Below are 16,699 nucleotides of genomic sequence, written 5' to 3' on the forward strand. Positions count from 1 at the left end.
GCAGGAAATTGTCAGGCTACATGGTATACCGGTATCCATAGTGTCCGATCGCGACCCGCGTTTCACCTCGACTTTTTGGCGGAGTTTACACAAGTCCCTGGGCACTAAGTTGGACTTTAGCACAGCGTTTCACCCCCAAACCGATGGTCAGACGGAGCGTGTGAACCAGGTTTTAGAGGACATGCTCAGAGCTTGCATGTTAGACTATGGTGGTAGTTGGGACAAGTACCTCAACCTAATAGAGTTCGCTTATAATAACAGTTTTCAGGCCACGATTGGGATGGCCCCATACGAGGCACTGTATGGGAAGGAGTGTCGGTCTCCGGTTAATTGGGACGAAGTCGGAGAAAGAGTTCTCTTGGGACCGGATTTGGTGCAGACGACTAACAGTGCCATTCAAAAGATAAGGGGAAGGATGCAAATTGCACAGAGCCGTCAAAAGAGTTATGCAGACGTCAGGCGAAAGGAGCTCGAGTTTGTGGTAGGTGAGCGGGTGTTTCTTCGTGTGGCACCCGTGAAGGGAATTTTACGATTTGGGAAGAAAGGGAAGCTCAGTGCAAGGTTCATTGGGCCTTTTGAAATTTTGGAATGTATCGGCCCAGTCGCGTATAGGTTGGCTTTGCCACCATCGTTGGGAGCGGTTCACAATGTGTTTCACGTGTCTATGCTGAGGAGGTACATTCATGACCCTTCGCACGTTTTGGACCCTGAACCATTACAACTAGATGAGTCCTTGTGCTACGAAGAGGTACCTGTGAAAATTTTGGCAAAAGAAACCAAGTTGTTAAGGAATCGGACGATTTGCTTGGTTAAGGTTTTGTGGAGAAACCACCAAGTGGAAGAAGCTACTTGGGAGCGGGAGGACGATATCGAGGCGAGATACCCTGAACTGTTGGAACAGTAAACTTTCGGGGACGAAAGTTTTTGAAGGAGGGAAGTCTGTAACGCCCCGAGTCCCTCAGGTTAGTTAGTCTCGAATCAGGAGATTTTTCATTTAATTATTTTTAAATTAATTGTTAATTAAATTTATACATATTTATCGGGCTCTAAACTCCAATTAAATTTATATTTACCGGACTTCGGGTAGTGGGTCTTGTTTTAAGATGGAATGGATTTCTTTCTCTTGGGCTTGGACTTGTTGGGCCTTTATTGGGTTAAGTTGGTTTTAAAACAAAGGAAAAGAGGAAAAAGAAAACAAAAAAAGGACTTCATCTTCTTCTTCTCTCCTCCCTTGTTGCCCTAGCCGTCACCCACCCCTCTTCTTTTTCTTGATTCTCCAGCGACCACACCTCACGGCGGCGACGGAAACAACGGCGCCTCCTCGAAACAGCAGCAGCGGCGGCCGGCGACCACGTCCGTAGCGGCAGCAGCGACGGCGCAACTTCGACCCGAGCAGCAGCGGCGACGCGATTCCTCCGGCGACGTGTTCTCCGACGAACGGCCCAGCGTCCTCCACAAACCCCGGCGGTCTGCAACCTCCCTGCAGCGTCCCTCGCGGCGGCGCACGGCGAACGGGTCGTTACAGCGGCGAAACGGCGGCGCACGGCGAACGGGTCAGATCCGCGGCGAACCTCGACGACCTGTTGCTACGATCCGACGAACAAAAACTCCAGCGGCGGGATTTGTGCGTTATAGCAGCGTTTAAGACGTTTGGCGGTGACCCACATCCGTTCGAAGCTCGATTTAGGCTACCCACACCTTGGCGAGCTAGATCTAGGTGACCCACACCTATACGAAGTCGGTTTTGGTGGTAATGAGTCATTTGAACCCTTTTAGAATTGATTTCAATGGCTAAATAGTGTACGTAACTTGCTGTATTTTTCTGTTTTAGTGCTTAGGTGTGAGGTCGACGTAAAACTTAAGGGCGCGGTTGTGAGTAAGTAGACAAGGGGCGTGTGCGTGCGTTAATGTATGTTAAATGGTCTCTAATGTGCTGGTTTTGTGGCGTTTTATATTAATTTTGTTACGTCATTGTGCTAAATAACTCTCGTTGTGTTAATCGATATACTTGGAGTAGTGTTGGATATATGTGTCGGTGAAAATGGTGAGGTTTCTGCTTTGCTAAACTGCTGAATATTGCTGTGGAAATGTTTGTTGCCTGAACATGCATGAGTTATTCGGCGTGTCTTGTGCGTTATTATACGTAGTAATGCTTATTGAATATTGATGGTGGATATTAAGTGTTTTGGGTGAACTGTGTCGGACTCCAATGGTTTCAAATTTGTTTGGTTATGCTTTGTTGCGACGAAACTCATTGTGGAGCCGTTGCTAAGAAAAGTTATATTGTGAGAGCATGATTGGTTTATTATTTCATTATTAGAATGTTGTTTATGTTGTGGAAGCATGCTGAATTGTATTTGTGAGTTGAAAGATGCAGGGGTAATGGCTTAAGAAAGTATATAGTAAGACTCTGGTGAGAGTTGGATTCTTGGAGGAAATGAATGAGTGAGTGTCAGGGCCTCGGGTATAAATGGTCGGGGGCTGATACGTCACTAATTGAGTATCGAGGCCTCGGGTAAAAACGGTCAAGGGTCGATACGAGGAGTCCTTTGGAAGGAAGGCTATTAGGTCCTTGGGTAAAAATGGTCAAGGGCCAATAGAGGGTGAAGTCATTGGGGCCTCGGGTAAAAATGGTCGATGGCCAATGCAGCAGTGTCGGGGCTCTGGGTAAAAATGGTCAGGAGCCGACTCTACTTGAAGGAGTTAATTGTGGAAGGCTAGGATAGCTGTGATAAGCGTAGAGGTACTTGAGTTGTTAGGGAGACTAGAGGTTGGTAGTTAGTGTGTTCCTGGTTGTGGTTGTCACCAAATTTTATGAAATGTGTCTATGTTTGAATGCATAATGTGATGAAAGGCATGACTATGAATGTTTCATGATTTAGTTGAGCATGACTTGTGTGTGTGGATGGTGAGGGCTACTTATAGAGTATATTTTATATACTCACCCCCCCTCTACAATGATTGTTTCAGGTGAATGACTCGTGGGCGACCATTGTGATGAGACGGAGGAGACATGACGAGCAAGGACCATAGGCTGCTTAGTCACCCTTGCTTAGCTTAAGTTATTAGTTAAGACCTTATGTTATGGTCAATAAACTATTTGTTCGTATTTGAATAATTTGGAGGTTCCCACTTGTTATTGATTTTATTTCAGGATAGGTGTCTATCTTAGTTCTCTACCATTCATTGAGTTTTGCTTAGTTTGAATAATAAAATTGCCCCGTGAGGTTGTCCACGGATGTTGTTGATTGATATTCTATGAAATTGATGTATTGTTGAATTGACCAGAGGTGGAACTTGATTTTATATAACTGTTGCATAGGGAGTTGGCATCATGCGTTTGGGGTTAAGTTTAATCAGTTGGGTAGTTAACGTGACCTAGAAGTGTGGGGGAAATTCTGGGTCGTTACAGCGAATACTCAGAGGCTAGGCCAGAGGGCTCCCCCAACAGTTTCAACGCATGGGAGGTAATCAGAGGGCTCGTGTCTTCGCACTTACTCGCAAGGAAGCGGCGGATGCCAAAACCGTTGTCACAGGTACTTCTTTCTCGCTTTGGGTTTTCTTTTTGTTTTTATTTAGGGTATTGCGTGCGGGGTTTATGTCTTTGCCTTTGCATTATCTCCCAGGTACGGTTTTAGTCCATAATGTGCCTGCTTATGTATTGTTTGACTCGGGATCGAGTCACACCTTCATCTCTACTGCGTTTGTTCGTCAGGCAACCCTCGAACTAGAGCCGTTAGGGTTTTGTTGTCAGTTTCTATGCCTTTAGGGTCAGTTTGATTGCTAGTCAAATGGTGAGAGCAGGTGAGTTATCTTTTGACAATCAGACCCTAAAGGCAAGATTGATCCAACTGGACATGCGGGATTTTGACGTCATATTGGGCATGGATTGGCTAGCTACCAACCAAGCCAACATTAATTGCTCGAGAAGGGAAGTCTCTTTCCAACTACCTTCGGGTCAGAGCTTTACGTTTAAAGAAGTTACGGGTGGAGTTCCAAGGGCAGTCTCGGCGTTGAAGGCAAGGCGCCTATTACAGAATGGTGCTTGGGGATATTTGGCCAGTGTCGTCGACATTAGTGTGACTCCGCCCAATATCGACTCCGTCCACGTGGTCAAAGAGTTCCCAGATGTGTTCCCTGAAGACCTTCTAGGGCTACCCCCTGTCCGTGAACTGGACTTTTGCATCGACTTATTACCCGGGACAGCCCCTATTTCGAAGGCACCGTACCGCATGTCTCCAGCGGAACTTGAGGAGCTCAAGGCTCAACTAGAAGAGCTCTTAAGGGCTTCATTAGCCCGAGCGTGTCTCCTTGGAGTGCTCCAATGCTTTTTGTGAAAAAGAAAGACGAATCTATGCGACTTTGCGTCGATTACTGAGAATTGAACAAGGTGACAACGAAGAATAGGTACCTTCTTCCTCGCATCGATGACCTCTTTGACCAACTAAAAGGAGCAAGGGTTTTCTCGAAGATAGACCTACGATCGGGGTACCACCAGTTGAGAATTAAGGACGCCGACATACCAAGGACAGCCTTCAGGACCAGGTATGGGCATTTTGAGTTTACTGTAATGTCTTTCGAACTCACTAATGCCTCTGCGGCATTCATGGATCTCATGAATCGAGTTTTTAAAAATTTTTTGGACCTGTTTGTGATCGTGTTTATCAACGACATTTTAATTTACTCCAAGACAGAAGAACAGCACGAAGGACATCTGTGACAGGTCCTTACCGCCTTGAGGGGGAATAGCCTGTATGCGAAGTTCTCGAAATGCGAGTTTTGGTTGGATAAGGTGGCCTTCCTTTACCACATAGTCACCAGGGAAGGTATTGTCGTGGACCCGGCCAAAGTAGAGGCGGTCAGTGGTTGGCCAAGGCCTCGCACAGTGACCGAAATCCGCAGTTTTCTCGGACTAGCTGGCTATTACAGAACGTTCATCCAAGATTTCTCTCGGTTGGCGGCGCCCTTGACTCAGTTGACCCGTAAGAATGCCACATTCGCTTGGAGCGATGGGTACGAGAAAAGTTTTCAAGAACTAAAGGAGCGTTTGGTCACGTCCCCGGTGCTAACAGTACCGGATGGGACGGGAGGTTTAGTGGTGTATAGTGACGCTTCGCGAAGAGGTTTGGGTTGCGTTCTGATGCAACATGGGAAAGTCATAGCCTATGCCTCGCGGCAGTTAAAGGAACACGAGCTTAATTACCCCACCCATGATTTGGAGCTTGATGCGGTAGTGTTTGCCTTGAAGATATGGAGACACTACGAATATGGGGAAAGGATTCAAATTTTCACCGACCACCAAAGTTTGAAATATTTCTTCACTCAGAAAGAACTTAACCTAAGGCAGAGGGGGTGGTTAAAAATGGTAAAGGACTATGACTGTGGGATCAATTACCATCCGGGCAAGGCGAACGTGGTGGCCGATGCACTTAGTAGGAGGGCAACGAGCATGGCACCTCCGACAGTGCCTCGTAGACCAGTACTAGACGAGTTGGATCGTTCTGAGGTGGAGTTAGCGGTGGAAGATGTCTCGGCAGTGTTAGCTCGACTCTCAGTTGAACCCACTTTAAGACAGCGGGTCATCGCTGCACAGAGGGGAGATCCCAGCCTGAGCAAGGGTTTCAGTATGGTGGGTCAAGGGGATTTTTCTCTTTTAGGAGATACGGCTCTGCTTTATCAGGGGAGACTGTGTGTGCCAAGAGACTTCTCTTTAAGGAAAGATTTATTAACCAAGGCGCATAGTACCCCGTTCTCGGTGCATCCTGGGAGTACCAAAATGTATAGGGATCTTAAGAAGCACTATTGGTGGCACAACATGAAGCGCGAAATTGCCCAGTTTGTTAGTAGATGTCTGACGTGTCAACAGGTGAAAGCCTCAAGACAGAGACCTGCCGGGTTGTTGCAACCTCTAAGTATACCTATGTAGAAATGGGATGACGTAGCCATGGACTTCATTACGGGGTTGTCGAGGACGGCTAAAGGTTTCACAATGATCTGGGTGATTATGGATCGCTTAACAAAGTCTGAGCATTTCATACCAGGCAAGGCCACTTTTTCAGTAAAAAGGTGGGCGGAATTGTATCTGCAATAGATAGTTAGACTCCATGGCGTACCAGTGTCCATCGTGTCAGATCGGAACCCCCGTTTCACGTCAACTTTTTGGCGAAATTTGCATAAAGCACTTGGGACGCAGCTCAATTTTAGTACGGCGTTCCATCCCAGACCGATGGCCAGACTGAGCATCTGAATCAGATTTTGGAAGATATGTTGAGGGCTAGCGTATTGGACTTCGGTGGTTCTTGGGACAAATACCTGTTCTTAACAAAGTTTGCCTACAATAACAGTTATCAGGCGACCATTGCCATGGCCCCATACGAAGCTTTGTATGGGAGGAAGTGTAGGTCGCCGGTGCATTGGGACGAGGTCGGTGAGAGGGTCCTGTTGTGACCGGAGTTGGTGCAGGAGACTAATGGTGCCATCCAAAGGATTAGGGCAAGAATGCAGACGGCTCAGAGCAGACAGAAGAGTTATGCTGATGTTAGGCGAAGGGCATTGGAGTTTGACGTCGGCGACCACGTTTTTCTTCGTGTGGCACCGGTAAAGGGAGTCCTACGTTTTGGTAAGAAGGGAAAACTCAGTCCAAGATTTATTGGTCCTTTTGAGATCTTGGAGCGCATTAGCCCAGTCGCTTACCGGTTGGCTTTGCCACCGTCGTTGAGTGCAGTGCATAACGTGTTCCATGTGTCCATGCTGACGAAGTATGTCCATGACCCTTCACACGTCTTGGATTATTAACCACTGCAGGTAGATGAAACCATGTGCTATATGGAGGTACCCATTGAGATCGTAGCAAGAGAGACCAAGGTGCTGCGGAATCGGGCGATTGACTTGGTGAAGGTCTTGTGGAGGAATCACCAAGTGGAGGAAGCTACCTGGGAAAGGGAAGACGAGATTAGAGCCCGATACCCTGAATTATTCGAACAACGAACTTTCGAGGACGAAAGTTTCTCAAGGGGGGAAGTCTGTAACGCCCCGCGTTATTCAGGTTAGGTTACCCTCGAGTCTCGGGGCCTCTTTTCTTAGAAATTTTTTTTATTTATTTATTTAATTTAATTGTTTCATTTCATCTTATTTCGAGGTGTTGCGGTAATTGTTATGAGTGTTGACGTGTACGTGCGTATCTAATTATTGTTTAACGAGGAGATTATTTTCTCTCGCAATTGTCCTAGGTCGTTGGGCCCAAATTAAGTATCTAGGTAAGTGGGCCTTCCTTGTTTTAAAACAAGAGGGAAGTAAGGGAAAAACCCTAGCCCAAGTGGGTCCCTTCTTTGTAAAAACAAAAGAAAAGTAAGGAGAAAACCCTAGCCCCAAACCCATCCCATTCGTGAAACACCTCCCCCCCCCCCCCGTTTTAGTTTTTTGTTATTTTCTTCTACCGGCACCTGAACCCTCCCCGAAGCACTCAACGGACGATGACCTCCGACGCAGCGACTCACCTTCCCCGGTTGACAGCAGCAGACGGCGCTGCAGGCAGTGGCGGCATGCGACTCCGGGCAACAGCGGTGCGCGGCGTCGGGCAGCAACTGGCGCACGAATTCCGGCGGCAGCAGGCGTGCGCGGGCATCGGGCAGCATCGGACACGCGGGTTCCGGTAGCAGCAGGCGTGCGCGGGCGTCGGGCAGAGGCAGGCGGCGGCGTTGCGCGTGGGTGCTGTCTGCGGAGTGTTTTCCGGCGGCGCAGCCTTTCCCTCGCGAGCGGGTTCGGTCTCCCTTAGTGGTCGAAAGTCGTGGCGTGGGTCCTTGCTGCACACAGTGTCGTGGGTATCGATTTGGTGAGTTTTTACTGATAAAATAGTCGGACAACAGCAGTTTCCGATTTCGGCGCCTACCCATAACCATTAGAGGCTCGATATACGCAACCCACATTTATTCGAGTTAGGCCTGAGTTACCCGCACCTATACGAAGTCGGTTTTTGCGGTAATGGACATTGCTAGATCTCTTAGAATGAATTTGGATGGCTTGAAATTTTGGATTAATTATTTCGTTTGTCTATTGTTGATTAAGTGGTGAATTGACGCAAGATATTGGAGCATAGGAGTGAGTAAGTAGCACCAAGGGGCGAGTGCGTGCGTTATTTGGTGTTAACAGAGTAGTTTTGTGCTGATTTTTAATTAAAATAATTTATTTCGTGCATATAGGAATTGTTAGTCTTGGTTTTGAGGGCTTCTAGTGACTGTGTCGAGTTTTCGTGTTACTATTTTCATTGTTAGACATTATAAAAATGCATGACTTATTATCGTTGGAGGGGACTGGTCTTTTCTTATTGTAGTGGTTGGGAGTAATTGGCCTATGACGTTTGTGAACAGGTCGAAGATGAAATACACGTGCTGATAGCCTGTTATATAGTTTTTATTGTTTTGTTTTTTGTGTTGGAAGCTGTTGTGTTAGTGATTTGTTTGGTATAATGAAAAGCATGCTGGTAAATTGTGGGCACAATTGAAACGTGGAAGACCTGCTTATAGGTTGTCTTGGGAGGGTTAGTGGCAATTGTCAGGAGTGATGTAATGGGTTAGTGGTTCGTTAACCTGTGGGTCGTTTGAAGAGAAATTGCATACTAGTCGCTTGGTTACGCAAAGCCTTGAGTGAGTGCCTTGGGGATAAATGGCAAGGCCGAACCTCAGTTTTCTGTATAGGAGTATTGGGGTCTTGGGGATAAATGTCAAGGACCAATACGCCAGGTAGTCATCGGTACCTTGGGAATAAATGTCAAGGACTGGTGCACAGTTCAAGGCCTTGGGGATAAATGGCAAGGCCGAACGTCAAGTTTCTGTAGAGAAGTATTGGTATCTTGGGGATAAATGTCAAGGGCCAATACAACTCGAAGAGTTAGACTTGGGGGACTAACGTAAAGTGATGCTTATGGGTAATAGATCAAGGCCTTGGGGATAAATGGCAAGGTCGAGCACCAATCGTGGTAGAAGAAGGTCGGTACCTTGGGGATAAATGTCAAGCGTCGATACCCCTCGAAGAGTTAGCCTGGAGTACCAACATAGGGAGGTAGAGCGAATGCTAGCTCAAGTGGGGTAGGGTGATTACGCTTGTTTACATGCGTAAAAAGAAGGTTTTAGATGCTGTTTTTACTATGTTTTAACTTTGTTTCGGACTTTTTCTCGGTTGTTTGAGTTCCAATTCATGCAAAATTCATTTATGATTGTTTGTGGTTGGCTTATATTGTATTTATGACATTTTAGAACCATTTGGGAGTGCAAATTAATCAAAAGAAGCAAAAAGTCGGAAACACCATCATTGGAGGCGCCTGGCGCCTGGGAGGCTGTAGAAAAACTGGTTTTCTTCCAACTTTGCCCTTAATGAAACGCGTCTTCCAATGCTTTTTGGTAGTTCCAACCGATGCATACGTGTAGAAGAAGTGTTCCACTATCAGTTTGAGCAGGATTTAGTCAGTCAAAGGAGTTGGAAATGGGTGATCCACCAGCGTTTTAGGACCTACCTAACCAATTATGCACAGCTATAAATTCCAGCAGCTTCTCCACCAAATTCATCAAGTACTTTTAAGTTGCTTTCATTAGTTGCTTTTAGTTTTTAAATCCCGAGCACTTTACATTCCTTTATTGAGCTTTGTTTTGTTTCCGTTGTTACTTAGTTATTTTCTACCTATTCAAATTTATAAAAATCCAGCACTTAGCTTATCTTTACTTTGCCTTTACTTTATTTTTAGTTAAGAGAATTGTGTTTTTGGAGGAAAGAGCACGTGACACTCCCCCTTGCTTGAAAGAGAAGGGCGAAGCTCTCAATCCCGAGCAAAACTTTCTGTTAGTTAACTTTTGTTTTTCACACATGCATTTCAATTTCAACCATTTTACTTGCTGTATTTTCTTCAATATGTCTTTCTAAATTCCCGTCTCTAGCCCGATTATAGATAGTTAGCCTTTTATTTCTAAAAAGGGTTGCTAAGAAGTAGTGTTTTTGCTTTCCACTCATTGCTCAACATGTTTTCCCAAAAAGTTAGGATTTAGAGAAGGCCACTGTAAGTCTTAACAAGTCAATACTGAAAAGGTTGCTTATTTGCATTGTTGAGTGGTTAAACCGAGGAGATGAGCGCCTTAGATATAAGGGTTCCGGTTAAGTAGCCTAGACATAGGACCTTAACCCGAGGTTGCGACTATTTCCATCCTAAAACTAAAATATCTCTCATAATAGACATATTAGGGAATGTCTTAGGACTTTGAACTTGCTTAGACATAAGTCAAGTGAAAAGCGTAGTCGTTGGTTCCTAAAGTAAAATGCATATCGTCCTTAGCGTATCCTTGATTCTTTGTTGGCTAACTTGAAGTAATTCGGGCTAGGTTTTACCATTATAAGACCAAATCCCAAATCCAAAACCATTATTTGTGACCACTTCCCATTTTACAAGAATCACTCATTTTAACGTTCACTATTCATTAAAACTTTAGAGTTTGGAAATTATTTAGAAGTCCTTGAGGATCGATACTTGGATACTCCATCCATTTTATATTACTCTGACAGGTGTGCGCTTCCATCTATAGAATTGTTACCACGCTTAGTGTGTGCGTTCAGTATAATGTCAGTCAGCTCCCACTAAAAGAACTAGCATAGAGGCGTCAATCACCAAATTTCCAGATGGAAATGACGAAATACAATTTAATTCTGAGGCAAGATACCCCAGAATTAGAGAGGTCGTGAGTAGTCGTCCAAGCACATCTTCGAACACAAGGTTGGTTAACTCTTTCAACAAATCTTTCAAAAGATCTGAATCAATGCGAGGGTCTGTGGACTTCACCCATCCTATCCCTGACGTTAATTATGAAGAAGGATCACTCTCTCATATCCAGTCCGACATGGAAAGGAGAACTGAACCGACTTTCAACCAAATAAACGTTATTTCAAAGATTGAAAAACGTTATAAAGATTTGTACGACAAATACATCAATATATGGATTGTCGCACCAGAAGAGACGAGGAAACCTATCATGTGTATAGAAGACTTCACCTCAAAGTTAAAACAAAAAGAGCTTGCAAGAAACGAAGCTCTCGTAGAGTCTCTCAAAGCCCAAGGACAGGTGGTTGTTATCAGAAACAACACTGTTTGGGTCACTGCAAGAGGCAAAGAAATAGCTTCCACCTTCCCTCCTGAGGAAGAAGTTACTTTCTCTCACCCGATCATACCGGCCATAAAGATGGTGTCTTCTCCCTATAAGACTATAGATGAAGATAAAGTCTAGAAAGTTGGTGTACGTGAAATCAAAAACATCCAACATCAACTCAATTACTCAAACAAGGTTCTTTCTGAAGTTTCTAAAGCTGTTGAAAGAATTGAGAATCTGGTTCTTCCTATCATCTCAAAGAACCCAGAGATCCCTCAGACTGATCCTTTCCAGGCTATTTTTGAACCTAACAGTTTCAAGATTGGAACTCTCAAGGATGACCCTTCCGATCTCTTACTCGAGATCAACAAAAGACTTTCCTCTTTGTCCATCGACAAAAGAGACTCTTTAAAGAAGGCTGATGTTGCTAAGAGTATCAACGTAGTTGCTAAAATACCTACAACGGCTCAAGCCTCATCTTCAACAATTCTTTCGGTAACTATACATACGGAAATGAAAAATCATTATCCTCAACCCTCTCCTCTTGATCTAGGATGGGATGATCTCCGTCATGATCAACAAGCCTACAATGGATCATCAATAGTTACCTTGAATATCGATGGATATTTTGAGGCTCAAATGTAGAACACCTTTCAAGAAATGCTGATGGTCGCTATTGCCTACAGCACTAGAAAGACGGTCTAGCAACTGCCCATATCCTAATCTCAAGTCTCTCTGGAAACCTAAGAAGTTGGTGGCATAACCCACTCACGGAATAGGATAGGCAAAAAATCTTGACGGCAACTAAGACTGTTGTCAAACAAGAAGGATCAAATGCCATGCAGGTTGAAGAACAAGACATGGTCAATCAATTGGTCTATGCAATGACAAATAATTTCATTGGTAGCACAAAGATCAATTTCGATTTCTCCACTGAAGCTCTGTTAGGACTTCATTGTCGAAAGATGAGCAACTACAAATGGTATAAAGATACGTTCTTAACACGTCTTTATATAATTACGTCATATGGAGTAGATATCTGGAAACAAAAGTTTGTTAAAGGGCTTCCACATTACATAGCTCAAAGATTTTATCAGGCTGCGGCAACCAACTCTACCACCAAACAGATCAACTAGTTTGAGTTAACCATTGGTGATATCACTGCCACAGTTCAAGCAATATGCCGTTATCTTTGCTCGGAGCATAAGCATACCACCAAGGTTATTAAAGATCCCGATTACCGTAAGGAGTTGGGAACTTTCTGCAAATAATATGGTCTTAACTACAAACTCGAAGATGAAAGGAAGAAGCGAAAGAAATCTTCCAACAAACAACCTTTTAGCAAGAGTAAGTCAAAGGACCCTGAATTTCCTCGACACAAGAGGAAATATTACAACAAAAGCAAGAGCAGAAGGAATTATTCAAAGAATCATTCCCACAAGACAAGTGTCGCTTACTACAAATGCAACCGCAAAGGTCATTACACTAACAAATGCCCTTTGAAGGATAAGATCAGATCCTTGACCATAGATGAAGAAACACGCCAGTCTCTTCCCTATGCTATCAAAAGCGACGAAGATAGTTCTTCTCAACCCGAGTCTTTATCTGAAGAAGATGGTATCAACCTCATAGATGAGGAAGACTCAAGTGAAAAAAATTTCTTCTCTCAAAGCGACTCCTCTGACAAAGACGGAGGTATCCCCTGTACTGGTCATTGTGTTGGAAGATGTAACGGCCATATCAATGTCATTACCAAAGATCAAGAAATACTCTTTGATCTTATCGAGCAATTACCTGATTTGAATTCCAAACGAACATGTTTCATCAGACTAAGGGAAAGCCTTGAGGCTGAAACCCTCAAAAGAAGTCAAATCAAAACTTGATAGTATATTCTTTCCAGGATATACTAAACAAAGTCAAAGGAGAAGCTAAATAGCCTATCCAAGTTGATGATCTCTATAACGAAGTGAAGATTCTCAAAAGAGAAGTTGCCGACAACAGACAACAACTTTCTACCCTTGAAAACGCTTTTAGTAAGTTTCAAGAGTCCCAAGCTGATAAGGAAGTTAAATTATATCAAGGAGGAACTTATTCATCCCAGAAGAAACGGGAAAAGCTTTGCTAGTTGATTTACCAAGTGGAATCAACTATATTAGTAAAGTTCAAAACCAGAAGTGGATGTCCAAGATTATCTTTAAAGTTATGGACTTCCAGCTAGAAACATTTGCTCTCATTGACTCTGGTGCCAATCAGAACGTCATCTAAGAAGGTTTAGTTCCATTTAAATACTTCGAAAAAACTAAAGAAGTTCTAAGCGGAGCCGGTGGAAATCCGTTGAACATCCGATACAAACTTTCTAAGGTCCACATTTGCAAAAAAGACGTGTGCCTTATCAACACATTCATTTTAGTTAAGAACCTTAATGAAGGAGTCATCCTAGGTACTCCTTTCTTGGCACAATTATATCCTTTTTCAGTCACTGATAAAGGGATTGTCTCAAAGAAGTTCAACAAAGAAATTATCTTCGGATTCAGTCATCCTGTGATTCTAAGATATATTTCATCTATTGAGGAAGACATTCATCTTTTTATCAATAGTATCGCCAAGAAGGAGAAACAGATTGAATTCCTTCAGGATGATATTAAGACATACAAGGTGGCTATTCAAATCTACAAGCCATCTGTTGAACTTAAAATTCGTAGCTTTCAAGCAAAGCTGGAAAAGGAAGTTTGTTCGAATATCCCGAATGCTTTTTGGTATCGGAAGAAACATATGGTTAATCTACCATATGTTGATGATTTCAAAGAGGCCGAATCCCCACTAAAGCTCGGCCTATTCAGATGAACAAAGATCTGGTCAAAACTTGCTCTGACGATATATCAGATCTTTTTCAAAAAAAGGACTTATTAGCCCTTCAAAGAGTCCTTGGTCATGTTCGGCTTTCTATGTCAACAACCAAGCTGAAAATGAGCGAGGAATCTCCAGACTTATAATTAATTACAAGCCTCTTGACAAAGTTCTCAAATGGATTAGGTATCCTATACCTAATCGGCAAGATCTGCTAAAGAGAATTACTTTAGCAAAAGTCTTCTCAAAGTTTGATTTGAAATCTGTGTTTTCGCAAGTCCAGATTCATCCAAGTGACCGTTACAAGACGACCTTCAATATTCCATTTGGACAATTTAATGGAACGTCATGCCTTTTGGATTGAAAAATGCTCCGTCCGAATTTCAAAAGACTATGAATGATATCTTCAACAAATATCAAGATTTCTCAATAGTCTATATTGATGATGTTTTGGTATTCTCAAACTCAGTAGATCACACTTCAAGCATTTGCAAGTGTTCTTTAACATTATCAGAACAAACGGCCTTATGGTCTCCCAACTAAAAATTAAATTGTTCCAAACAAAGATCAGATTTCTTGGTTACAACATTAATCAGGGAATTATCAAGCCAATCCAGCGGTTTCTAGAATTTGTGGATAAATTTCTAGATATCATTCAAGACAAAACACAGCTGCAGAGGTTTTTGAGCTGAGTGAATTATATTGGAGACTTTATTAAAGATCTCCATACAATCTATCTGCCACTCTATGACAGATTAAAAAAGAATCCAAAGTCGTTGACTGTAGAGCATACACACCCAGTCCAATCCATCAAATCCCTGGCCAAAAAGCATCCCATGCTTATCTCTTGTGGATGAGCAGGCCAAAATTATTGTCGACACCAACGCGTCAAATATTGGTTACGGCGGTGTTAGAATCTATTTGTCTCCTCTTTCTAAGATGTTTAGATTCGCTTTGTATTTTTAAATACCATGGATCTTTTGCTAAATTTCCAGCTAGGACCCAGTGGAAACTTCAAGGCGTTGAGCAAAGCTTTACGCATCAAATGGTGGGAAAAATTCGACTATTCCTACCTTGAAGCTGAAAAGATGAAGGCTGGTTTAAGACCAACGTTCATCCCCAAGACATGACGAGGCAAGAAGACGAGAGTTTCCTTCTCGCCAAAAATGCAGTCATGAGTTCACTAGCTGGAGTCGGATCTTAGGCCGACTTCAACTCTGTTCTCAGTATTGTCGCGGTTCAGATCTCTGACCCAGACGACCCTCAGGCGGATGCTGATTCCTCTGCCTCCGTCAACAATGATGTAGACGATTTCGATCCCTTTGAAGGCTACGACATAAACGACCCATTTTTATATTCACAGCCCTGTTGATGATTCTAAATCTGGATCTTTCAAGTGTTTAATTTTTTAAATTTTCTTTTAATTATTGTAAATTACTGTAAATTAATTTGTTTAAATTTTGTTTAAATTCTCATATAAGATCATTGTATTCCGTTCTTATCATCACTATCCTAGTCTGTTATTCCGTAAAGGAACTTCAGAAGAAGATACGATGAAGTAGATGACATGTGTAACGACCCAGAATTTTCCGCACACCTCTAGGTCACATTCACTACCCAACTAATCAAATTTAACTCCGGCTACATCCTGCCAACTTCCTATACGCATAAACTCATAAAAAATCAAGTTCCAATCCTCATCAAATTAACGATAAATCAATCTCATGGAATAACATTCAGCAACATTCGTGAACCACTTCACGAGGCAAGTTTATTATTCAATCTATATGAATCTAAACAAATGGAATAAAACTCAAATAGGTACCTAACCCGAAGCAAAACTAACAACAAGAAAAACAAATCTCTCAATTATTCAAATGAAAATAAACCGTTTATTGGCCACAACATAAGACCCTAACCAATGAATTAAACTAAACAGGAAAAACTAAGTAGTCTATGGTCCTCGCTCGTCAGGTCTCCTTCGTCCCATCACCATGGTCACCCACGAGTCCTTCACCTGAAACAATCATTGCAGAGGAGGGGGTGAGTATATAAAATATACTCCGTAAGTAGCCCTCGCCAAACACACACAAACATCATGCTCATAACCATAAAGGGAACATACATCGTCATGCTCTATCATTACAGTATGCGAACAACCATAGACATGCTCTACCAATACTTTATACATTCATCCATAAACATACTCTAAAAGACCCGAAGCTAACCACAATCAGATAAAAACATTACCGTCCACCTGGCTCTCTAATACCTCAACTACAACTATGTTCGCCTCAGTTATTCGAGCTCTTCGAAACCATTCTTTTGGTAGTGTCGGCCCCTGACCATTTATACCCAGAGCCCCGACACTAGTGTATCGACCCTCGACCATTTATACCCGAGGCCTCGATGTCTTACCATCTATTGGCCCTTGACTATTTATACCCAAGGCCCCAATAGTTCTCCTTTCGAAAGACTCCTCGCATCGACCCCCGACCATTTATACCCGAGGCCTCGACACTCATCTTTATCCAATATTGGCGTATCGACCCCTGACCATTTATACCCGAGGCCTCGATACCCAATTAGTGACGTATTAGCCCCCGACCATTTATACCCGAGGCCCTGACACTCACCCATTCACTTCATAATTTGCAAAACTCCACTCATCGTTTCTAGCCTCCAACCAAAATTCCAGTACTAACTCTCTAATAACACCAATCACCACA

At 43.2% G+C, this 16,699-nt stretch overlaps 1 pseudogene; it reads left to right on the top strand.

Annotated features, from left to right (window-relative positions):
* The first annotated feature begins 6,498 nt into the window (after positions 1–6,498).
* Positions 6,499–7,050, top strand: LOC148211837 (uncharacterized; annotated as a pseudogene).
* The last annotated feature ends 9,649 nt before the right edge of the window (positions 7,051–16,699 follow it).

This window comes from Momordica charantia (assembly GCF_013281855.1).
Source record: "Momordica charantia cultivar OHB3-1 chromosome 4 unlocalized genomic scaffold, Mcharantia_2.0 BLBB01000004.1, whole genome shotgun sequence".
Lineage (NCBI taxonomy): Eukaryota > Viridiplantae > Streptophyta > Magnoliopsida > Cucurbitales > Cucurbitaceae > Momordica > Momordica charantia.